The following is a 27217-nucleotide window of genomic DNA, read 5'->3' as shown; positions in this document are numbered from 1 at the left end:
TTGTGAATCATAAAAATGTGAAAGAATATAATAAACTGAATAAAAAACACCAAGTACAGGAGGTGTAGTAGTTAGGATTAATGGTGAGGCACAAGAAAGAAAAATAAAATCTACTAATCACAGTGAAAAATAAATTCACTATAGACAAAACAATCTAAGAAATAAAAAAGGCAATTAATGAATTAATGAGGATTGTTTAGAAGATTAATTATCAGCATATGAATCTAGGAAATTTAAGAGTTAAAAGTAGTGAATTTGTAATATTAGTCAATTTTTCATAGACTATGCAGAAAGTTGTACTTTGTCTCAAGCATGAATTAACCAAATAATTGGATCAATTTTCCACTTTGCTCTTGATGTCTTAAAGTGTGAACATTACCATCAACATAATAATACTTGAAAGAATAGCTTTAAATATGTATGTCTCCTAGGAACTATTGCCAAAGTTGAGTTACAGTTATCAGATCAGGTGGTTCATAGCAAAGGGAACAGAATGAGGAAAAATCCTGTCATTGAGAGTTTCCCTGACATCTGATGGAAAGGCTCTTCTGTAGAACCTGTGTTCGATTGTATGTTCATATTAATCAACTGGTAAATAATGGTAATTTTAACATTATTTAGCATTTGATGGTTTATAAATTGCTTTTAGAGTCATATTTGCTTTTAGAGTCATATTGTAATTTCAATTTTATACTAATCATGAGGACTAGTAATTGTATTCTCATACTTTACCAACTACTATGCTAATATAGAAACCTAGATTCAACAAATTCCTCTTCTCCCACATTTTTAAGGTAATCTTTGGGATTCCTATATACAGAAAAACAAAACAAAACATAAAACTGCGAAAAACTGCTCGGCTCAGGAAATGTATCAACCATCCTCTATATGGTAATATCCACCCTTCAGATGCTGCCAAAGCATGACTATACACGTGAAAAATCACTGCCACTTCTACCAAAATTTCCCAAAGAATCACTAATTCCCCCAAACACCAAGACTTCACAGTAAGATGAAGCTTTTTTGCCTTTTTAATGAACAAGGAGTTCTCACATAGAAGATCAATTAGTCCCCATGCAAATGTACTTTATGCAGGCGTGCCCTGACCAATTGTCAGGCAAGGCAAACATGCCAAGGCATTTGTAAGTTCCAGGACTGACTGTTTGTTTGTTCATTTTATTTTTTTTTTCAGGGCTGATAGTTTAGATCCAAACCGAGGCATGACTTTCTCTACCTAAACTAAGCCTCATAGGGGTGCCTGGGTGGCTCAGTTGGCCAGGTGTCTGACTCTTGATGTCAGCTCAGGTCTTGATCTCAAGGACCTGAGTTTGGGTCCTGCTTTGATGGATGTGGAGCCTAATTAAACAAACAACAACAACAACAACAACAACAGCAACAAAAAACCTTAAGCTTCCTTACCAAAACTCAACTCAAATAACAGATGAGAAAACTAAGGTGTAAAAAACTTTGGTCACGAAGAGTAAATAAATACTTTGATCAATATCACACTGAGAGCAGGAGGCAGACATGGGACACATATTTTCTGTTATCAAAACCTAAGTTTTTTTTCCCTAAAGGAACTTTCCCCAAAATAATTTGACAATTTTTAAGATTTTATTTATTTACTTGAGAGAGAGAGAAAGAGAGTGTGAGAACATGAGCAGGGGGAGGGGCAGAGGGAGAAGCAGACTCCCGCTGAGCAGGGAGCCCACTCTGACAGGGGCTCCATTTCAGGATTCAGATCACGATCTAGCCAAAGGCAGCTGCTCAGCCAACTGAGCCACCCTGCTGCCTCTTGACAATTCTTTAGGTACTAATTATATGGAACCACATAATACATGTACTTCACACACACCTACTGCATATTTGTTGTTGTTCTTAACAATATCTTTCCTTAATGAACTTGAATCAACTGGAACCAGACCAAACACATCTGAACCAGGTCTTCCCTTACTGTCTCACAATGATACCCATCTTTCAATTTCCCAACGAATGTCCCCCAACAAAAATGAAGCACGAACTGGACTTCTAAAATTCAACTTTTCCTTGAATGAAAGATTAGAATTTATCTTCCACATGTGCTCATACTAAAGTGTTTCAAGAGTTACCTTTAAACATTTTCTTTGTAGGTTAGTACCAATTCATCCATATATTCTAATGATAGAATTAATAGATAGTAATTTTGAGGTGCTACAAATCTATAATATAGATTTTTAGATTAAATTATATATACTACTATGTATTCATTAACCCATTTTTGTTTCGTATTTTTCAGTGTTTGAATTAATCTTTATGGAGAGAAAATATAATGTAATTTATTGTATATGGTATTAAAGCAGATTTTTGCAGGTAAAAATAATTCTAAAATATTTTAGAGATCTTTTTGGTAAAAAGGCATAAATGAAAAGGACTTTCTAGTTAACTCTTTGTGAATGAAGTAAATAATTAATCAGAACTGACTTTTGAATTCTGGATTTCAAGGATTTTGTTAAGCAAAGTATCTTGGGTTTTGTTTTTGGTTTTGGGGGGGTTTTATTTTGTTGTTTTGAGAGAGAGAGAGAAAGTGTGAGTGGGTAGGGAGGGATAGAAGGAGAAGGAGAGAATCTTCAGGAGGCAGGCCCCATGCCCATTTTGGAGCCTGAGGTGGGGCTCAATCTCATGACCCTGAGGTCATAACCTAAGCCAAAATCAAGAGTTGAACACTTAACTGACTGAACCACGTGGGCCCTTCATTTTATTTATTTATTCATTTTTTAGTTTTTTTTCAAGTATGTATGTATGTATGTATGTATTTATTTATTTATTTTCAAGTTTTTATTTAAATTCCAATTAGTTAACATTCAGTGTAATATTAGCTTCAGTAACGTATCCTGTTCTAAATCTTATTTTTTTAAAATCAAATGCATGTTTTAAGTGAAAGAAACATACTTGAACAGTTTTCACCAATAGAGGCTAAAATGTATTATATGCAGTAACAGCAATTTAAACTTTTTTTAGAAAATATCTGTGTTGATCTCATCACTCAAAAAAAAGAAGAAAGAAAGAAAGAAAGAAAGAAAGAAAGAAAGAAAGAAAGAAAGAAAGAAAGAAAGAAAAGAAAAAAGAAAGAAAAGAAAAGAAAAGAAAAGAAAAGAAAAGAAAAAAAGAAAAGAAAAGAAAAGAGAAAAGAAAAGAAAAGAAAAGAAAAGAAAAGAAAAGAAAAGAAAAGAAAAGAAAAGAAAAGAAAGTATATGTGCCTTTGTTCTTGACTATTTTTGAAAAAAAATTCAGCGTAAAGAGTTGAGAAGTTTACTCAGGGGGGTTGTGAAGGAAAGTGTTAACTCAGCAGGTCTGTGTTGTTCAAACCCTGCACATTCCCCATAAAAAGGCATATCTTTAAGACTGGCACCTGGCCAGATCCTGGGAAGTGAATTCTGAGCCCTTAAAATATTCTGTCTGATAAGAGTATTTTTGTCTGCCTGAAGCCTGGGGCTGCATAATACCAGGTTGGTCAGATATTTAAACTAACACGATTCATAGCAAATACTTGTTTTGTGCTCTTGAAGTGGGGGTGGGGGGGTCAGGGAGGTGGTGGTGGAGTCTGAGTGTATGAAGTCAGTCACACAGGCCTATATAGCTAAGTAACTGACCTGCAATAAAAACTCTGGACATGAGGCTTAGGTGAATTTCTCTGGTTGACAACACTTCAAATTTTATACTTCAGGAAATCAATGTACAGAAAGGTTAAATAATGTCCCTCTGGTCACATGGTAAGTAAGAAAAACTGAAACTGATATGAACTAGTTCAGCTCCAGATAGAGTCCATTAACTACATAGGTGGTATCATTTACAATATTCAGTGGCACAATTATGCTTGTGTATTTATATTTACTTATATATTATGAAAAACATATACTTCCACATCCTCTGCATTCTAATAAACGAGAAATGTGAAGTACAAAGAAACCTGATTTTATTTCTATATAAAATTATCTTTTAAAAATGGCTGTGACTTTTTTCTTTGTTTTTATTTTTTATTACTAAGTGTGCATTTTTGCTGTGAACTGACAAAAGAGGAAGAAGACAAAAGACTTGTATAATAATCCAATTTACAGAAACATAAGATTTAACTCATCTTTTTCTTTTTAAATCCTCCATTCTTATGAATGAAGTTACCCTCCAGTACCCACAAAAACTCTTGATTTTCCAAATTGCACAAAAAGTTCAAGTATGGGAGGAAGTGAGTTGGGAAATGAATTACTCTAATACTATCCCTTAATATCTAAGTTTTAGAGATTTACAAAAAGATCTGCCTGTAATTTTTCATTTCTGAAAGCCCATAACTTCCCCAGGTGCTATATATTAATATTTTATAACATTTAGTAATTATGTGTTGCTTTTTAAAATAGCTATGGGACATGAATGCAAGGAGGTATGGATAATCTTTCTGAAAAATTATATATGAGCAGATGGATACCACATGAAGTATATTAATATGTTAATTGTCTAAATGGAAAAGCCTGTCATGCAATTTTGGGCTATTAATGAGATCAAGAAACCCAACTCTGAAACAAAGAAGTGATTGTATGCCATTGGTAAGTAGATTTTTGTCCTTGCCACTCTGTCAATTTTTAGAATTGCTCCCATAGGAAAAAGTAAAATTGTTAGATCAGAAAACAGTAGAGTTGTTACCCCTGCATTGCTTAAAATGACTATGTTCATTGAGAGAATATTAGCAGACCTGTTGGGCCTGCATTAAACACAGGCAAACTAAGCCTTTGAAAATATTGAGTACCTCTATTTCATTATTAAAAATGACAGTCTGAAAAACTTTACATGTATAAAGTTTAATTTTCTGTTTAACACTGAAAATAATAATTACCGAATTTTTCTTTAGTCTTAGATTTTAAGAATATAAAGCATTTTTAGTAGTCAAGATGACCTTAGTCAATTAACTTCCCATTTATTTTTTTTAACTTCCCATTTATTAAACAAATACCTATAGAAAACATAATATTTATAACTTTCATAAGCACTCAAAGTAAATACAAGAGACGATGGTTTGCATTCCCCTATCACTAGTACCAATGTTTTAAATCAATTTACAACCAATGTTGTAAAGCTAGAGTAATACCTGTCTTGCCTACCTCCAGGGTTCCTGTGAATTAGACAATTAATGGAAATCTAGATAGAAGATATGAAATTAGGATTTAATAAATTTTTGTTCAATAAATAGTAATAGGTTCCATTTATTGATAGTCTATGTCAGGAATTTTCTGATACTTGTGGTCAGCAAACAATGCTCCTCCCCTCCCCAAAGATGTCCATATCCCAATACTTGAGACTTGTGAATATATTATGCAACATGACAAAATCAAGTTAAGATTGTCAATGCAATTAAAGTTGTAATCACCTGACCTTGAGATGGGAGATTAATCCTGGATTATCCAGGTGGATCCAATGTAATCCCATGAGTTCTCAAATGTGGAGAAGGGCAAAGAAAGGGCCAAGGTCATGTAACATGACAAGGACTCAATCTGCCTTTGATGGCTTTGAAGATAGAGGGAGAAGGCCATAAGCCAAAAAAATGTAAGTGGCCTCTAGAGGCCAGAAAAGGCAAGGAATGGATTTTTTCCTAAAACTTCCAGAAAAGAGAACAAACTTGTTGACGACATCTTAATCCTAGTCAACCTAACTGGTATTGGTTTAAACCACTAACTTTGTGCTAATTTATTATGGAAGCAATAAAAAAAAAAACTAACACAACAATCTACCTATATTACCTCTTAAGTCTTCAAAATATTTTCTTCACATGTTGTAAAAGGGAGTATCTAGTCTCAGATATTATGTTATTTATAAAACTAACAAGTCTAACCTATATTTTACCAAACTCAAAGTCAATTCTCCATCTACATATCGTTGTACTTCCTTGTTTTGTAAATATTAAGAGTTTTGATAATACACAGCTTCAATGTTAATAAATAGTAACATTGTTATTGACAGCAGTAATATTATTAGAGAAACTGTAAGCTCATTACATAACATTAAAGTGTAGCTTTGCGCAGTGGCAGTATTGTAGCCAATGAGGTTTATCCAAGGCACGATTATTGCTAATTGAAAGTGTAAGTCATGAAATTTCAGATGTATATAGTAAAATGAAAGAAATTGTTAGTTACTATTTCTCATAATAGCATCAAGAAATTTCCATCAAATTTTCCTAAAACAAGTAGAATATTTTAGAAAAACAAAACTCTTCAACTTTTAATCAAGTAGTCCTGGCATATAGGACATTTGTCTTTTTGTTTTCATTTTGTGAAAATGGATAAGTAACATCTTTCAGAGTTTCAGTTTTGTTGCCTTCTCAATGAAAATATGATCAATTAAAGTTTTATTGGGACAATTAAATGAGATTATATATAAAGAGTTCTCTTAGGAGCACCTGGGTTGCTCAGTGGTTGAGCATCTGCCTTTGGCTCAGGTTATGATCCTGGGTTCCTGGGATCGAGTCCTGCATCAGGGTTCTACAGGGAGCCTGTTTTTCCGTCTGCCTACGTCTTTGCCTCTCTCTGTGTGTCTCTCATGAATAAATAAATAAAGCCTTAAAAAAAATTATCTTACAGTAAAAGGCACAGATAAGATTATCAATGACTAGAGGATATTATTTTCTCCAAACTTTGCTCAAATCCATCTAATGATATTTAAGTGACATAGAAAAGAGTTACTATAATAAAGCATAATTTTTTTTAAAAAAATAGGCTTTTTTATTAAATATGAAGAATAGATAAAATGCTGCTGAAGTGATTGCAAAAAATAATTAAAAAGATGCTAGCCTAAAAGGATTAAAAGAAACAAAATAAGATAAAGAAGGAAAAAGGAAAAGCTGATACAGGAGTGGGAACTGATAGCATAGTGGAAGAAGTTATAAATCTAACGTCATGCAGAACAGAATTAACATTAATAAGGGAGCCAAATCAGCCTGCCTACTTCCAGGAAAGAGACTGGACAAATCTCTCCAGAAAAATAAAAATTACATACCGTGCTAAACTATTCATTAATGACACAGTAGATGAAAACATCTCTAAACATATACGGGTTAAAAATGAGAAGGAATATAGTAGTGAATTCAAGAAGAGAAAATACTTGTATTATTCTTTAAGGTGAAAGAGAGAAAAGTAATTAGATTTAAAAAGTTTTATGTAGCATTGAGGGTACATTTGAAGTTCAGATCAGGTATTTATTGCAATGATGTAACTGCATATGTTAACAGAATGTCTGGGCTATTGCTGACAACTGGTGGCTAAATTGAATCACAGAATTTAATAAGAGAGCAGGTAAAAAGTAAAAGAAATAAGGAGAAATTGATGAACCATAGAGCAATAGATAGAGAAAAAGTTAAAGAAGGAAGATAGGTAACAGTTTGGGAAAAAATGGTGCAATCAAGGTTTTTAAATTTTCGATATAAAAATATCTCAAAAGGTTACATAGGATACTTTCAGCTTCTCTCTCCATATTCCTGCTTAAGAAAGGAGCAAAACATTCGTAAACATTGCAAGTTTATGGTATTAGGAGAGGGAAATTACTATATCATATTTTACTTTATAGTTGCAGTTTTGGCAAAATAATTTGTTTAAATTATATCCTCGAAAACACTAAAGATGGTATTGTTTTTTGTTTTTTTAAGAGAATGAGAGAAAGCAAGCACAAGCTGGGGTGGGGAGGGGTGGGTGCTCTGGGGAGGAGGCAGAGGGAGAGAGAGAGTCCTAAAATGAGCTTGGAGCCTTATGCATGGCTGGATTTCAAGACCCTGAGATAATAACCGAGGCAGAAATCAGGAGTTGGGAGCTTAAGCAACTGAGTCATTCAGGCGCCCCAATATCGTATTCTATTTTGTTCAAAGATGCTTTACCATCATACCATTTTTAATATATTTAGGTGTTTATAATTCATATATTTATTGAGAATCTTTTATGCAACAGGAATTCTGTTAAATTCTAGTACATAGTAAGAAATAGATATTATTCGTATCCTCATAATGCTTATAACTCCTTACAAATTTAGGAAAACTTTAATTTATTTCTCTGGTTCATATGACATTATATTAAACAATATTTATAGTTTACTGTTTAAAAGTACATTTAATCTATTTCCTGGCTTGTAATTTTGTAGATTTACTATAGTATTATTGAAATTCATAGAGATAATGTTTCATATTAAGTATCTAACACTAAGTCTATTAATAAATCATCATCAACAAGCTAAATAGCTGAAGCATTCATTTTAGATGAACAAGAAATATTGATTTATCAAAATTACTAGCCATTTTGCTTTAGAATATATCAGTACTGATACAGGAGTGAAAATACCAGGTTCGATCAAACTCTGCTCAGGTAAAATATTTCATTTTTGCCTTGTTAAAACAAACAAATAATTATACTTCATTTAGTCCATAGTCTTACATGTGTCAGCAAAAAGAAGATGCTTATTAAGAAGCTTTATAATGGGGGTAATTTCTAAGAGATGCATGAAGACAAGCGAACATGGAACAAAATTTGGTGTCTTTATGAACTATGAATTGATGGGGTATAAACTGTATTTTGGTGCCTAAAGAAATAAAAGCAGCTGCTTTATTTGTTGCTTGCTTATTATGGGTAAATTAATAATCTTAACCAATATAAGTAATATCAAAATAAGTATTAATAGGATATCTTTTAACACTACAATATACCAAAGCAGATCAATATGTTTTACAAATTGTTTACATTTCAGAGAAAGTTAAGAAAGGGCATGAAATTTAACATTTGTTTTTATAGTGTTAAATCAAATATGCCTATAGTTTAAATATTATAAAAATTTTTCTTAGCCTTGCATTTTGTAGTAAATTTATCAATTTTCTTTCCAACTTTAAATATTACCTTTATGTTTATTTATTTAAAAAATGTGTTTGTCTTATTTTAACTTTCATTTTATTTTGAAAGTGAAAAAGCAGATGATTTTTAATAGAATGTATAACATTAAAATATGTTTTACCATTTGTTTTCCTTTTGATTTTTAATTCTGTTTAATATAAAGAATTTCAGAATGACTTTTGTTAAAGTAGGTAGATATTAAACCGACCTAATAAGTGGCAGCCAAGTATGGAACATGTCAGTCATTAGTAATGCCAAATAGTAGCTTCAGGAAAAAACAATGAAGAGTATACCACTTGTGAAACGTATTGTGATTTTTGAATTATTCACAGCAATCCCCGACCCACATGCATGGTGATCATTATCATTAATGCCAGGTTCCAATCTTGTAATAATAAAGTAAAAATAAAATCCTGTAATGAGTTGGATAAATAGGTAAATATTATTTATAAAGGCAGACATGTATACTTATAACTGTGCTCCTATGGTCATAGAAGATTACTTGATGAATTTACTTTAATGGCTACACCACTGAAAATAGCCAAATAACTCAGAGGAAGTCTAGATATCTAAGGGAACCTTTGTAAGACCAGGATTTGGCTCAAAAAAGCCTAGAGGGAAAAATCAATTGCTCTTTCATATTGTATAAGCTGGAAATATAATTCAAAACTAAATTACTGGGCATAAATTATGATTGATATCCACTAGAATAACATGCTTTAATCTCAACTTTATATGTTCAGCCAAGAGGGAGCTATTTGACTTTATAATACTTTACACATCTTTCAGCTAAATTAAAGACACAAACATTAAAGTTAACACTTAAGACATCATGAAGATTTGTGATACTCTCTAGGGCAACATGTAGCCATAAACCAACAAAAGCATCTGTAAATAAGCTGTTTCATTCTCGGACTTAGTCTTGGTGAATGTCTTTTAAAATAATAATTTCAGAAGGCCACTTAGAGTTGTGTGACATAGAAATTACCTGGCAGAGGTGAGGTAGGGGACAGAATGGATCAGAAGATAATGAGAATTGTCCTGTCTTCCTTCTGAACGGATCTACAAAAGGTGAGTTATTACATATTTGTTGTATATTATCTTGTCAAAATCCGTTGACATGGATTTCTAAAATAGATTTTCTGCTATTTTTATAACAGTCTGATAAAAATATAAATGGGAACACTCAGAACAGATTAACACTAACTCAATTAAGATGTTATGATAAAATTAACAACCAATTCCTGATTACATGTTAAGTTACCTACCAATGATTTAAGATAGGCCTAATTTCACTTTTCTTAAGGCTATTTAAACAACCAGAAAAAATTTTAAACATCCAAAGACAAATTAGATTCACAACATTTTCAGTCATTAAATAAGCTATACCATTAAAGAATCACCCTATAAAAAGAATATCAATGTATTTTTTAAAGATTTACTTATTTATTTATTTATTTATTTATTTATTTATTTATTTGAGAGAGAGAGAGAGTTTATACACCCTAGTGATCAGAGGGAGGGGTTAGAGGAAGAAAATCCTCAAGCAGACTCCCCCCTAAACGCAGAGTCAAATGTGGTGCTTGATCCCAGGACCTGGGGATCATGACCTGGGCCAAAATCAAGAGTCAGATGCTTAACAGACTGAGCCACCCAGGTGCCTCAGTGATATAAATATTTTGATAAAGTAGCTGGAAATTTCGAGTAGTATAAATATTATTGTTCAAGATAAGGTATTAAATAATTTAAAACTATATAAGAAAAGCAGTTCACATAATAAGGTGAATATATGATAGATAATTTCAAATAAATCATACATTTAGATTTTAAAATCCCTATAAAGTATCTTTAGGGGCCCGTTCATACAGATCCAGCACATCTTCTTTATAATGAGTTAACAATAACAAGGAGAACAATTCCTGTAACAGAGAATTTAAATGTTAATAAATTGTGCACCTAACCCATCAGGTTTCATTCCTGTCTAGACTGGACAACTGAAAGCCACTTGGTCAAGTCGTAGCATCCATCTTGAGTACTCATTGGGTAATTCTCAGTCCTGTGTCTGGATGGCAATTCCAGTACAGTGACTATAATTCCAGAAATCTCTGATTTTTCATTACCCGTGTCCCCAACCTGATTGAGGCTGTTTAGAGCTTTGAATCTAGAGAATATTTGGGTTCAGGAATACACCCTTGGTTTTCTGGCTTCTTGATCAAGAGTAGATTATCACTTTGTGCTGTTGTGATCTTGCACCGTTTGCACTTTTGCACTTCCCCCCTCTCTTTCCCACAGAATATGCAAAACATAGCCAATCTCTGTTTGAGAATGGAGGTCAAACAAATCACCAATTATACTGTATCCAAAATCTCCTTATGCTAGAGTATAGAGTGTGCCTTTAACTCTAGCAGCGAAAGTGCTGCTACCAGCAGAAAACTTTCAGCCATCAGCCCTTTACAGAACCAGCTGATGGGAGATCCCCAGAGCAGCTAGATCCAATCACTCATTGGTCAAGGTAAGTATATAAAGGCCCAAACCCCCCACCCCAACTTGGGGCATCCTAGCTTCAAAGCACCCCAAAGGGTTAGTTTAAACGTTTGCTAAATGACACTGCATTGTAACTCAACTTCTCCCTCTGCCTACTCCTGTCTTCTTTCCCCTCATTCCATAGATGGTGATCCCCAAATCACTCCCTAATACATAGCTTCTGTGTTATTCACCATCTTAGGGATTAGAACCCATAAAAATATTGTTAAGGTAAGAAGTGATGAATCAAAGGCTGACAGCTAACTTTGTATAGCATTCAATTTGATTTTATTTAGAAATAATGGTATCTAGAAATGTTTAGCTGCCTACAAATCGGAATGTAGAAATCACTGATTTTTGGACAAGCCCAGAGCCCAGAAGACAGTATGAATTAGAGGAAAGGTAGGCAGTGGGCCCAGGCAGACCTGGGCTGAAATCCTGCTTTGCCACCTAATAGCTAGATTTCAAGTAGTCTATAAAATCTCTCAGAGCAGACCTTGCAAACTGGCTATCCTTGGGCTAAATTTGGTTTTGTTTCACCCACATCACAGTTAAAGACATAATTCAATTGCCAGCATCAAGATAGGAATACTTCAGATAAAAAATCACATATCCAGATTCTCTTTAAAAACCAAAAACTGAGTAATGCCTAGCTCCCATAAATACATAAAAACAATCACTATAGCTAAGCAGCACCTTATAATTTATATTAAATCTAATTATATTGTTGAAATTGAGGTTCAATGTCTTCAGAAAATGTCTATAAAATAGATAGTGCTATTTGCTACAGAGTAGTTGTGTCTGACCCTACATTCAACTATAATATTTATTTAAAATTAAATGCTTAAAAAGCATTCTTTTGGGAGGCTAATGAGTACTAGTGATGTCAAAATGCATCTATCAGTCTAATATTCTTAGACAACTAGGAAAAATAAAGGTAAATATGACCAATTTGTTCTACTAATATGATTATTAGTAGGAACATAATCATCTGTTAATACAGTATATTTAAAATATCAAAATTTTCTAACTCTCCATTCTCTAAAACTTCCTGATAACTACAAAATCCTTGCTATATTCCTCAATTACTGTGGTTGTTAGATAATAATAAGGAATTATCAGCAATGGATGAATACCAAATATAAAATAAGTATTTACTGAGTACTTTTAGCTTAGTAATTTTTCTTTTAAAAATCATAGAAAATGGCTCTAGAATAATCTCATAGGCCTTTTATATATCTCCTTGAAATCCTGAAATTGATAAATCTACATTATTGTGTGGGAGCAAGATGCTAGAAGTATAATGAGAAGAAAAAAAATACAAAGCATATATAGCCCATACTTCTAAGTTAGTGGATATGCATCATATGTCTAAAACAAGTTGTTATTGAATGTCAGTATATGTTTTTATTTACATTGGCTGATAAATATGGGATAAATCTGATTAGTCATATAATACAGAAGTTGAAGTAAAAGTGGTAAAGCTTGAAATTTTTTAAAGAATTGTTTCAATTTAAATTTCAATTTGCTACTGTAATTCAAATCAGGGTAATAATTCATAATAAATAACAATTTTGTAAAATGGAATATATTTCATTAGCAGACTGAAAATATTAAGTATAACTGACAGTCTAATGCCTCCAGTAAACTCCAGAATTCCTTGGTATAAAATAAGAATTTCACAATTAAGGAAATAAGTTTTATTTATGTAACCTCATGTTTTAAAAAATGTAGTTTTTACATGTGTGATTTTCTAATTTAAATTGTATACCAGAGTGCTATGTTATTTATATATATTTTTCTCTACCACAGTTCATTATATTCTATTCATATTTATACCTCTAGCACATAGCCTAAAACAACACACAGTAGGCATTACACAAATTCCTCTCATAATGACAGGTTTGTTTTCCTTGCCCTGAATAATATGGTCTTTTGTTTTGACCTATAACTAGTTCATTGAAATTCTTAAATGTATATACACTTATATATGTATACACACACACACACACACACACACACACACACACATAGGTGTATAACTTTCCACTTGATAAACTCGGTTTTTTTCTAAGTTTATACCTTCAGTTTATAACATCTGATTTCTACAATTTAAATTTTCATTGTTCTTGTTCTTCTATGTATATATTTAGTAAATATTTTATTGTGTCAAAGTATAAATTCTCATCATGCTTTCTACTTTTCTTAAAAAGTGAAAGCTGCCCTTTGGCTGGAACTGCCACCTTCCAGTAATTGGCCAGAATTACTACCACAAAGGGAGAGAAACATCTGCTGTACATTCTCTAGGCTTTTAAGAAACATGGAGTCATTCTTTTGGTCACATATATGCAAATATACAAGAAAGATGATTCTGTAGACATCAGGGAATAGACTCTATTCAAAAAGAAATCCAAAATAACAAAAAAACAAAAAACAACAAGAAATGCCCCCCCAAATGTTACCATGGCAAAACCAGCAGACTTTACGTTACTCAGCATGCTACTAGCATTGTTGTAAACAAATGAGTTAAGAGCAAGATTCTTGCCAAGAGAATTAATGTACATATTGAGCAAATTAAGCACTCTAAGAGCAGAGATAGTTTCCTGAAGCCTGTGAAGGAAACTGATCAAAAAAAGAAGGAAGCCAAGAGAAAGGTACTTGAGATCAACAGAAATACCAACCTGCTCCACCCAATTACATTTTGTGAGAACCAAAGGAAAGGAACCTGAGCTGCTGGAACCTATTCCCTAAAAATGCATGGCATGATAGGTATGGAGGGGGAAAAGGCTAGAGTTTTCTACCATTTAGTTAAACTAGGTTATTTGGGGAAGTTTTCACAGTATGTGTATTTTCCTCTGATCTTTAGATGAGTACTTTGTTAAATTTAGCAAAGTACCATTGTTTTGTTTTGTTTTGGTTTTTAAATTTCATCCCTAGGAATTGCTTAACATGCTGGCATATTAGATACTGTTTGTTATAGTTTTCCTGTTTACATTTAATTGCATAGGTGATACTGAAAAGAATGAGTACTGGCTACTGTGCATATTATAAATGTCGATTGGTAGCATACTAAAAAATAAGTTTAGATGTCTAATTTTTATTATAATATAATTTGTTGCCTTAAATTAAATGCTGGTAAGCTATGGTTTCCATTGTGAAATCTAAGATGTGTGATATTCATGGCCTTGAACATAAACAATTTCCTTTTTATTGATCTATATCAGTATACTTTTAAAACAATATCTTGCTTAAGGCAGTGATTATTATTATCAACTGAAGTGAAACGGGACACTAGTCAATTTAATGACTACAAATTTCTTTAGGCAATAGTTAGTATTTAGTATTTGTTTTTTTTTTTTGTTTTGTTTTGTTTTTGTTTTTTTTTTAGTATTTAGTATTTGTAAAAACATTTATTTTTTTTCTGAGTATGCTTGTTATTTTCTTGTATTCAAATCATTCTGACATTTACAAAGATGAAATTAAAACTGAACTGTTATTTGAAACTAGGAAGACTACAGTCTCACAACAAGCACATTCTCATGGGAAGTTAATAACAAATACCAAAATTGCTGGTAAAAATAATGAGCTTTAAATACTTACTTGCAGACAATGAGGAAAGTGGATCCCTGTATATTTTAATACTCTAGAAATTTTAAATACAAATAAAAGTAACTAAATAGTTTAACAGATAAATAGAAGTCATTGGCTGTAAAAACATGTATCTGGATAATTTTAAATTAATCTATAATATGCCTACATATTTTTGATGTTTCACCTGCATTATCTAAAATGAAAACCAACAGAATAAATCTTCTCATGGCAAGTCTCTGGGTTCTATATCTGTATTATGTCAAAATGCCTTCCCATATAAATTATAGTATGTGAAGCTTTAAAGAACGCTTCATACATTTTTCACGTTTGTAAAAGTGAAAAACTCAAGAAGGGAAAAATGGATTTTTTTGGTTAGCATATTTTTGAGCAAAAAATACATTTCAGCAAACTTCCTACTGGGAAAACAGTAATTACTTAAGTTGGCAGCACACATCTGGCATAATAAAGACGGGAATATAAAAGTCCTTGATGTAACCCAAGTGTTTATCAGTTTTTAGAACACTCCTGTTCTTGCCAGATCCAAGGAAATATTTAATTAGGAATTGGCTCTCTTCTCATCTTCACCAACTCAAAGGTGCTGTCCTTTTTACCCTCCTGGGTGCTGAAGAGTTCAGTAGCATAAATAACATCATATTCTACTTCCCAAATACCTCCATTAATAACTAGATAGGATGATAAGTAAAATTCTTTAGCCTTGGGATAAGAAAAGTTAAATCTGCATTCAGTTACAGAAATAAAAGTTCTCCCCAAACACTGGCACGCTTTCAAGAACTTCCATTTGGAAATTCTCCATAATATTTTGGCTTCTGTACTTTTAGGAGAGCTTTTAGCTGGCTGATACATAGCAACGTAATAGCTATAGAATTCCATATGTAAGCTGCTTCCATGTAAAAACCTGCAAAAAATGTAGGTTCTGGATGTGCCCATATATTACTGACATTCCCCAAATCATTATAGTGTTTTTAAATTCCTTAAATATTTTTACTATTTAAGAGTGAAGTGAGACTTTGACAAAGTAATCCAATTTTATTATTTTAAAAATTTAAACAGTGCATACATGGAAAAAATTGAAACTCCCCCTGGAACACTCCACCCTAACTCTCAAGAAGAGATAAGTGGTATAATTTGACTTAATCTTTAATCTTTGTTTCCAAGCTTAAAATTTTACTTTTAATTTCACAATATATCATGGACATCTTTCTATGGTAGTAAATATAAATCTTCCTTATTTGTTTTAATGGAAACACATTATCACACATTTTGGGTATGTCATAATTTATTTGAACAATTATTTATTATTGATATTTGTTCTCTCCAATTTTCTGCTTTTACCTAAAATGCTATGTTGAACTACTATGTATGCAGAAGAGAAGAAACACATTTGGTAATAATATATAGCACACATTGAGCACTTTGGTTTTAAAATGTTTTAAATTGGGATGCCTGAGTGGCTCAGTGGTTCAGTGTCTGCTTCCAGCTCAGGGTGTGATCCCAGGATCGAGGATCGAATCCCACATCAGGTTCCTTGTAGGGAGCCTGCTTCTCCCTCTGCCTATGTCTCTGCCTCTGTGTGTGTGTGTGTCTCATTAATAAAATCTTTTAAAAACATAAAATAAAATGTTTTAGATTATGTTATTTTATTTGATGAGTTGGTGGTGGACATCTCTTTGAGGCAGTAGTTTTGTTATCTTACAGATGAGAAAATGCCCTTCAGAGAGTTTAAATGAATTAAGTAGTAGTTAAGTTTCTATCTGGGAACCCAATCCTTTGCACTATAGAGTAACTTTTTCTTGATTAGATACTCCATTAACAGATATGCAAGTAGGCATAAAGTAAAGATATTGAACTAACACACAGTGATATAGGATTATTTTTTAACCTGTTTGAATGAATGAGGTAACTATTTCCAAAATTTATAATTAAATTGCTCTTCCTTCCTTAGTAAATGTAACTGAGCACTTGTGGGCAGTGGATGATTAGCAAGACACAGTCTCTGTCGCCTTATGGTACTTTGTCAATAGTTCTAATGCCAGATAGCCATAATACATATTTAACTATTAAAAGGAGAACCAGAAAATATACATAACAGAAAACCATAAGTATTTCAGTTATCTTTGCATGTACGCTTTTCTTCTTAAAGTTAGTACTTATTAGCTTCTTTTTGTATTATAAGAATGTTTGAAAGGTACAAAGTTCTGTGATTAGGAACACAATTAAGGGATCCCTGGGTGGCGCAGCGGTTTGGCGCCTGCCTTTGGCCCAGGGCGCGATCCTGGAGACCCGGGATCGAATCCCACGTCGGGCTCCCGGTGCATGGAGCCTGCTTCTCCCTCTGCCTGTGTCTCTGCCTTTCTCTCTCTCTCTGTGACTATCATAAATAAATAAATTCTGTATTTCAATTCAGGTACTTTTGTCTCAATGGTCAATCCTTGTCTCAATGGTCTTCAAACACCAATTTCCTTTTCAATCTTTGAATGCTTACCTGGAACATCATCATGAAGTACTGCCTCCACCCCTAACCCTTAGTGGTATTTTTTTACCACTACAATGAATATATTCATTATTATCATTCAAAAGGGTCTTTTATCTAGGCTGCTCTACCTTGTCTCTTACTTATCTTTCAGCCATATTGGTATGTGGTTTCCAAAATTACTCTATATACACATCCAGTACAGAATCCTATGTGCATACCCTATACACTCCCATCATCTGCCAATACTTTCTTTCATGGCCCCGGTGTATTAAATCTCCATGTGTTTCATGGCCTAACTCAAATTCAAACAGTTCGATGAATACTTTCCTGAAATATCCCAGTTTTATGTCTACCTCAAGCTGAAAGCAATCTCTTTCCTGGAAAACTATTTTATTTCAACTTCTTTTATGGCATTTCTTTCTGTATTCTGTATTGTATTATGATTCCTTCTGTATGTGACAATTCTCCGAACAGACAAAGTTAGTGGAAGGAGAATTTCCAGTTATATTTTCTGATATTACAGACATTTAGTAAACATTTAGAGAATGAAATGTTATATTAAGATGCAGGTAATTGGTCAGTAGATACCATGTCTTGCTAAATCATCATCCAATTAATACTTATTGAATGAAGCATTACAGGCAAAAATGCAGTGAAGGTAACACCAGTGTGCGATCTGTGAACAATCCCCATAGTATGAAACACATAATACACACTATACAATAGATGTTGATACGGGCTATGTTTCATAAAGTGTGCTGCAAAGACTGCTGGATTTGGATCCAGTGTGGGTATTTATTTGGCAAACAAATTTTGGGTTTTACACCAGATAAATTCATCTTGATTCAAAAACGAAGAACACTGCCAAGGCTTCAAATTTGAATCAGTAGCCTCAGAAAACTGCATATTAAAGATTCTGGCTTACTCCCCTCTCCCAAGGATTCTCCTGAACACTACAAAGGGAACACTTATTCAAGGAAAATATACCAGTATATACCTTTAAATTATTTTAAAAGTTGTTGAAAAATATTACTATGACTATATATCTTTTCTAAATCTATTCTGTTTACCATGACGAAATACTAATGGGAACTTCCCAGTAGCCACTATTATGAGAAGTCAAGTCACATTAAGTTGTTACCCTAAAATCCAAGAACCTAGAGTCCAAGAACTTGTGAGAACCATTTACAGTGTTTGGCATTCTGCTTGCTAGCTACTCGCAGTTATCAGTCCCAGGGCCTTCGAGCAGATGCCAAGTTCCATTCTTTGTCATACTTTGAAACTATGAGTGGAAATAGCAGTTCTATGTGTTTTTACCAGGTGGGAGACTTGTGTGTTTGTGCTGTTGTTGTATAGGTTCACAAGTGACAGACATGTAGGCCCTGAAAAATGGGTGGTACATAGATAAGAGGTACTTTAAAGAGTTGATGGAGATAGACTTTAGAGCATGGAATGGAGCACATGGCTGCTAATACCACAGTGCACCTTGCTTTGCCTTTAGCTGCATGAGAATCACTACCAGAGTTTGTCCTATAAGAGATCCAGATCTAGGCCTCTTCAAAGTTCTCTTCACATCCATTCTGAGATGCTTTCTATCCTGCAAATTACACCCTTGAGTGAATGTCCTTGTCTTTTCCTTATTTGCAGAAATATGGGAATGCCCATTACATGCTAAATTGAGCCTTGTTCATTAGTTCATTTGAAGTCATTTTTTTAGATAAAACATCAATTATAAGTTTTCTAGGAAATGCCCTTGTTTATTTGAGGATTCATTTAACAAAGAAGAACTTAACATATTTTTTTTAAATAACAGGCTAGTGAGGTACATCTTTGCCACTGCTTATAAATCAAATGGCATAGAGTGGACCCTTCACAAATCTTTTTCTTCTGAATTAATATCAATTTGTAAAGTCACATGGAATTTAGAATCAAGTCATCTTTTACCTAGAAGTCACCTTTAATTTGGAATCATTCTCTAAGTTAAGATAATGTTTATCAGATATGTACCATAGGGAGAGAACTAGGATATTTTCCTTGCAATGAGTTTATTTTCTGGATGGTTTTTCTATTCAGAATCCAAGTTTCAAAGTTTCTGAAGGTATAAACACAAGCCTGTTTTCATTGTTGCCCTATTTCTCATAAAGGATATATGTTTGAGTTTAATTAGTTCATAAGATAACTCAGGTAGAAGAAATTGGACTATGAGACTAGAAAAAATATCCATAAGAAAATGAAAGAGAAAAGGCAGAAACATGGTCAAGCAACATTATTATTCTTTGGCAATGGCAAAAGAGAACGCTGTTTTCTTTGATATAAATCATGAAGAAATTGGCATTTTATCCTAAAATACAGAATAAATTATCTTATTAGGAACACTTTCAAATAGCATACCAACAATTAAATTATTAAATACATAACATCTATCTTTTGTTAATAAAATGGTGTCATACTGTAGACCTCTACTGGCATTGCTGAACAATAGGAACAGACAAATGTCACCCAAATAAGCCATAAATATCATGAAACTAATTTCTCTAAAACTTATCTCATATGAATTTATTTGCAAATGTATGTTTTATCTTTCTGACCTTTCAAGTATGAAATGTAGATCAAATGTTTTAATAATTCTTCCTACAAATCTATTAAAGCTCATGCTCATTTCTGACAGCCTTAATTAGGCAATATACATATAAAAATGAGGTTTATGAATTAGGCTTCAGAAAGCCTTTTGAAAATTAAATCCAGTGTGCTTCCAGCTAAAAGGGTAAAAATAAAAAGTAGCTTCAAATATTAATCAAAAAACAAAGTAAATCTGAACAAGAATGACTAAGTTGACATAAAGTAGTATATTTACAAACACCCTATAAGTCTCAGAAATTTCAAGTGCCTCAAATAGATGATTCTCATAGTTCGGTGATGCCAGAGAAAGGACAAAATACTGAAAAGTATTGTTTCCACTAAAACCAAACTTTATTCTTTATAGAAAAATATGTACTTATGTACATATTTAATGTCATTTATTTACTAAGTAAAAATATGTAACAAATTTTGTAAAAAATAAAGAACTAAAATGATGTTCCATTAAATTTTCTTGCTTCAACATTAGTTGTTTTTTACATACAACATTAATATACATACAACAATATACTAAGGCAATCTAGGGATACTAAGGCATATCTAAAAAGGAAACAATTGATCCAGACATTATTCAGGGTAGATCCCTGATCTTTGAGTTATAATTAGAAGCCATATCGAAGAAATAATAATGAAATTAGAATGTTGACATCTTCCCCATCTCATCCCTGCTCTAGTTACTGCATTTTATATAAGAATTATAAAAGCACTGTATTACATTGAATTTGGCATCCTTTTGGAGTCAGTGAGCAAAACCCTAGTCTGAGGATGACTTACTCTTCCTTTATAAGCCCAATCATACCCCATAGAAAGGAATACGAATTTAGAAGGGAAGTATTAAGCAGGAGAGAAAATAATCTCTGTGCCTTCACTTTTTTACATCTGGATCTTAAGAAGGCAAACTAGTTCAGCCAGTGCCCATGGGCATTAAAGCTAAGATAGAAGTCTTCCACATGAAAGGCAGCCCTTGAAACTCAGATCTGATGTCACAGGGTGCAAATCATATCTTATAAGAAAACATGTTGGTTGCATGCTGTACTCTGTATTTATTTACCTATTGTTATTCTCCTGTCTAGATTTTGTTGCAGGATTTTGTTACAGCCTTTTATGCATAATGTGTATTTTGAATTTCCCTAGAGGAAAATACTGTTTACAACACTTTCCAAATGTATTTGACAATGAAATTCTTTTTTTAAGGGAGTGATGTTTTAGTAAAAATTGTTTGGAAAAGCTGCCATAGCCTTTAGAAAATCTTAAATGTTCCAGTCTTTACTGGGCTATTCTTTAATGGGCTATTAAAGAAAGGTACCTATGCTTGAGCCAAATACATAGAAAGGAGCATGAGATGCTTCTCCCTCTTGGATCACTGGGAGTATCCAAAGGTTATGGGAGAAGATGTAGCTGAAAATATATGTGCATTCATAGAAATGGAAGGTACTGGGTGACAGAGACATCTGAAGGCAGAGGAGGACCTATCCTCTCCTTTCTAACTATTAGATGTTAGAAGCACAGAGGAGAATGTCACTGTCAAAGACAGGATTGCATTTTAAGGAACACATGAAATTAGCTCCTTAAATTCTAAATCCTAATTATGTTTTGCTAATTCTATATCCATTGATGAATAGCATTGTTTTTATGAAGAAAAAAAGAAACAAATCTCAATAATACCATCTCTTGAAGAGACCAAAGCTATAACCTTTAGCTAATCTGTGATTTATTTTCTCACTGAAAGCCTCAAAAAATTTGCTCAAGCCATGTCTATGTCTAAGAGATGTAAAAGGCCCTCCCAATGAAAGACTTCCTTTATTATAACCACAGAAGTTAAAGCTAAAGTAGAAGTTACTCTAACAGAAGTAGTCGGTTGACCATTTTCTGCAGATGTAAGGAATATAACAAGGAGAAAAGGACTGTAAGTGAATCTGAAGGGCAAGAAATCAGGGAATGGGAATCTGAAAAGGTGAGTTTTAGCAAACAGAAAGCAACATGTGGCATTGGCAGATTGTCCTCCGTGACCATTGGAGTCTGGCAGACTAGTCCACACATCCATGCAGCCAATTTACTCCAGGACTAATTTGTCAGAAATATGTGTATAAGCAGACAGCTCTGGAAAGATGCAGATAGAGATACCTTCCTCATCTCCTAATTGAGATGTGCTTCATTTCCAAGGTACATAGTATGGAATTCAACATTGCCTAAGTTTAACTTTTCCTTTGGTTTCCACAAGGTGATAGAAATGTTTTTGTTTGCGTAAGGTTCTCTGGTCACACTGGATAGTCTAACAATGGGAATCTGGGTAGGAGCTGGCCACAGCAGATGTGATTTAGAGCAGAAGTACTGGGTCACAGAATATCAACTTGCTCTCTAGAAAGGCTGGGTACAAAGCCTGGCCACTTGGGCAATCAATTATCCTTAAGTAAGTAAATCAATTATGCTTAAGTAACTGAGCCTCAGTAAAACTATGAACACCAAGGCTCCTGCATGTCTCCCTAGTTTGACAATCCTCTGCCCATATTGCCATACAGAGTTGCTGGGAAACAACAATGTCTATGACTCCAATGCAAGAGGACAACTAAAAGCTCCCTGCTTGGAATTTTCTTGGACTCTGCCATATGCATCCTTTCCCTTAGCTGATATTATTCTGTATTTCTTCATCACAATAAACAACAGCCTAGAACAGCCAGCTTTCAGTGGATTCTATGAGTCCATGTAGTGTGTTTTCAAAACCAAAGGCTCTTTTGGTGGTACCCAGACTTGTAATTGATGTTAGAAGTAAGGATGGTCTTATGGATTGCTCCCTAACTTTGCAGAGTATAACTAAGAAAATGATTTCTTCAGGACAGAGGATGGGCACTTTTACCAAAAGCTTCCACAAGAGACAGAATCTTCTAAACACAGGGTTCATCCTATGAAATATATCCTTGCTACATGTACAGGCATGGCCTGGCCCTTATTATGCTGTCATGTGAGAATGGCACTTAGGGAACAACACTACAGCGTTACTCTGGATGCAAAATAATACATTATTTTGTCTCTGACCCAGATGTCTCATATCCTTCTGCCAAGATCTATTAAGTCATGACAGGCTAATGAGTTAGCCTGAGCTCAGGATGAAATCTCAAACATTTTCACAGCTTCAGACTTGATAGTTGGGCACTAGTCCTAACCACGTCTAACTGATTATTCATCACACACCTTCAGGAAGATTTATTAACAGACAGACAGACAGACAGACAAACAAACAAACAAAAACATTCTGAGTGTCGTAGTGGCCAGTTTGGAAATAGTTTCAGTTACAGGAGATATTATCTTTAAAATGTAGTGGGGAATCCTACAGCTGGGGTTAAAGAAGTGTATATTAGACAGTCTTGTGAGACACAGAAACATTTCATTCTATGCCTGATAAAGAAATTCATTTTGTATGATGAAGGTCTAGAGAACTTTCGCCACAGACTGTCATGGGGTTTCTGGTAATTTAAGTTCACAGCACCTAGTTGCTGTGTGACATCATGTGCACTCTCTTCAGACTTAATTAAAGAATAAAAAACCAATCACCACAAAGTTTAGAAATGTTTATTTCCATTGGTTGCTAAATTTTCCAAACCTAATTTCCATCTAGAAACACTTATGACTACAATCTAGCACAGTAGGACTGCTTTATAAATTCAGGCTTTAGTGCCCATCTACATATTTATAATCTCTTCCTGTACAGGAAAGATTCATTCTTAAATTGCACCTAACAGTGAAGAGTAAAAACTTAGATACACATCGGTAATATTTTTATAGTAACCCAGTATGTTTGAGGCTGGTTTCTATTCTTACAGGTACCTGGAAGATCACTCTATATATAGTCATTGCAATTTCTATTCAACAACCACTGAGGGGAATGTGAAGAAACGAACAAAATACGAAACACTGAGGACAGCCTGGGTGGCTCAGCAGTTTAGTGCTGCCTTCAGCCCAGCTCGTGATCCTGGAGACCCAGAATCGGGTCCCACATCGGGCTCCCTGTATGGAGCCTGCTTCTCCCTGTGCCTGTGTCTCTGCCCCCCGCCTCTCTCTGTTTCTCATGAATAAATAAATAAAATCTTTTAAAAAAAATGAAACACTAGTAATCGCTTTTGATGCCCTAGTATGAAATCTATTCAGTTCCTAATTCTTCAGGTTGACAGAGATGTATTATCAGCAAATGTCAACCAGGTAAAACATAAGGGTCCCAAATGCAAATATTTCCATGAAATTTTAAAACATAAGCATTTTTGAGATAAATGTGAATATGTACAAGGTATGAGCATATTTTTTTAAATAGCAAACGATTTTAGTAACTTTGTTTTTCTACTCTTTGGACCAATGCCAATGCTAAAAAACAAAGGGGGGGGCTATCTTCAGGGTTTCGAACTTGCTAGAAAAACATATTATCCCAAATTTGATAGGTTTACTGGCTTCATAATATAGTTTAATAAAAATTTCATTTGTGGGACACCTGGATATGTCAGGAGGTTAAGTGTCTGCCTTTAGCTCAGATGATGATCTCAGGGTCCTGGGATAAGCCCTGCATCAGGTTCCCTGCTTATCAGGGAGCCTGCTTCTCCCTCTCCCACTACCCCCTGCTTGTGCTCTCTCTCTCAAATAAATAAATACTTCAAAAAAACACTTCATTTATACTTCTGTGATATTTAAAACTGACTTTAAAAAAATATTGGCAACAACATCTATGCTTGTGTTTTACAGTAAATACTTTAACAGTCTTTTTTAGATTTAGGAATAACCATTGAGCCTCTTATATCTAGCATATACACTTGCAATTCAGTTCTGATTTATAGAGTTTTTACCACAGTTTGCAACAACTGAGAACCCTAAGCGACTAAGACTTATTTGCATCAAAACAACTTTATTATGGTACATGCAGTTTAGCTTGATGGCTTTCTCATTATTGATGCAATTGTTATTCCATAGCAACAACAGAAAAAGAATAACATCTCTGAGACAAAGTAGAATAAGTGCACTTCTCACTCTACTCCTGCTGAGTGAAAACTCTGTTTTCATCTAAACTACAGAATATATCAGTGAACCTAATGGGATTTGACAGTCTATCTTAAATAGTGTCATTAGGTACCAAAGAGAAATCTGAAGCTATATAACCCTTGGTCATTTTGATGACTGTTTTCTTTTTCTTTCAATTTGAACAAATAACTAGAACTCCCCATCAAAAGGCTTTCTTCAATTTTGTGCTTTTTAATTTGGGTTTCTGTCCAGATAGTTCTTTCATTATTAATCAACATTTTAAGTAAATGCTTGCAAAATATGGCTAGTGAGATACTGAGCCATAGAAGAATATCAATAATGAAGTACTATTCCCATACTATTACTTGTAGATTTTGCAACCTAACAAAATCATATAAACCAAAAAGTACATTGAGAAATATCTGATACCCATGTTTGCTTTAAATAAATGGTATTGGATGAAAAACTTAACTATAAGTTTCAGAATATGCATATTAGATAAATAATGTTACTAACTGAATACATAATAAACCATTCCCAGGAAAAATATTTATGGTACTAGGAAAGCACTAAAACATTCACTTAAACCAAAAAAGGGCAGGGCCAATTGTGAAAATAATTTGTATTTTTTAACATGATACTATTTATAAACCAAATATAAAAAATCCCTTGGAGTTAGGGATACTACTAACTACCACCATGTTACAGGTTGATAAACTTATGTTTGTAGCTTTTCAGTAATTTGCTCCAGATCAATTTATAGGATTTGAGATAGGTTTTGAAACTAACCAATCTGAATTTTGACCTAATGTTCCCTAGAATGTCTCAGTATCCAATGAAAAACACAGAGAAAAGCTGATTTTAAGGACAAGAAAGCTGACTCAACCAAAGTTATATTTTAGTACACAGCAGAGAGAGAGGGCACTCTTCACTTCCACTCTCATTCTCAGATGTCCTTGATTTCCTTGTTCTGTTTATGCTGTTTTCCAGCTTCCTTCTTTGACACTCAGCAATTCTAAAGTCCCGTTTTTTCAAGTTAATTTTGTTTCACCCTTTCCATTTCCCTCCTCACTTTCCTAACCACACTTTCACAAGAGAAGTGAATGGCCAATATCTATAATCTGCCATGGTGATAGCGACAGAGATTTTTCTGACCCAAAGAATCAATAAGTGGTGGAATTTCAAGTAATTGGTTTGGTGAAAAGTTGAAGTCCAGGGTGGTGGTAGAGGGTGCAGGGGGAGAGTGTTTCATACCTGCAATCTCTATCATGCATAATCATAATACCTTAATCATGAAACAACACATTTATTGATTGCTAAGTAAAATGTCAGCCTCATTGTTATGCACACATTATGTCAAGTAATTCTTACAACAATCCCATTATATTATATGGGATGTTTGTTGTTTTTGTTTTATATTATGGAAACGATGGCTCCAGATAATTATGTAACTTGTCTGAGGTTCAAGAACTGGGAAGCAGTAGAGTAGGTGTTGGGATCTGGGACTGTCCAAAAGCCCATAAGCTCTGAAAGCTCCTAAACTCTCTGGCATATGTTGGCTATCTCATCTACATTTATAGCTAGAGCCAATAATTAATGCAAATATAGCAATTAAAAATATTTGGGGTTGGCATAAAGGGGATTATAACCACATTGCCATAGTTGGAATGAAGAAATACTGATGCTTACATAATTATATTGTATTGTATTTTTATGTAAACCATTACTTTTCAAAGAGTTTTAAGGAATATTTAAATATTAATTTCCTTAGTTTTGCAATATTATAGATGCACTGCCATAGAGTGAATGAAAAATAATAGAATATTATTAGAATAGAATAACTGTAGCCTGTGAAAATGTCTTCCTTTGGTTTTCTCACCATGCTTCTTCCATGTTATCATGATTTTAACTATATAAAAATGAAATAATTTGCAAGCATGGCTTCTGTTGTGTATTATACCCCTTGAAATTATGCTATTGAATGGGTACACTGACCTTTCTTTGGAGATAAGCTGAACATTAATCTCATTATCCACTCCGTATGAACAACAATGAGACTTTTTCTTTTAGAGGTTAAAAACAAAAACAA

The 27217-nt window shown here is 33.6% G+C and overlaps 1 protein-coding gene and 1 non-coding gene across 6 annotated transcripts in view; one reads left to right on the top strand and one right to left on the bottom strand.

Annotated features, from left to right (window-relative positions):
* CCSER1 (coiled-coil serine rich protein 1) overlaps window positions 1–27217 on the bottom strand; it is an 880050-nt gene that overhangs the window by 442384 nt on the left and 410449 nt on the right. The gene's annotated exons all lie outside the window — the stretch shown is intronic.
* Window positions 6033–6170, top strand: LOC121494126. Its single transcript, XR_005988753.1, has one exon. It is a non-coding gene; the product is annotated as a U4 spliceosomal RNA (small nuclear RNA).

This window comes from Vulpes lagopus, chromosome 6 (genome assembly GCF_018345385.1).
Source record: "Vulpes lagopus strain Blue_001 chromosome 6, ASM1834538v1, whole genome shotgun sequence".
Taxonomy (NCBI): domain Eukaryota; kingdom Metazoa; phylum Chordata; class Mammalia; order Carnivora; family Canidae; genus Vulpes; species Vulpes lagopus.
Note: the sequence above shows the minus strand (reverse complement) of the source record. Positions and strands in the feature narration are given on the sequence as shown.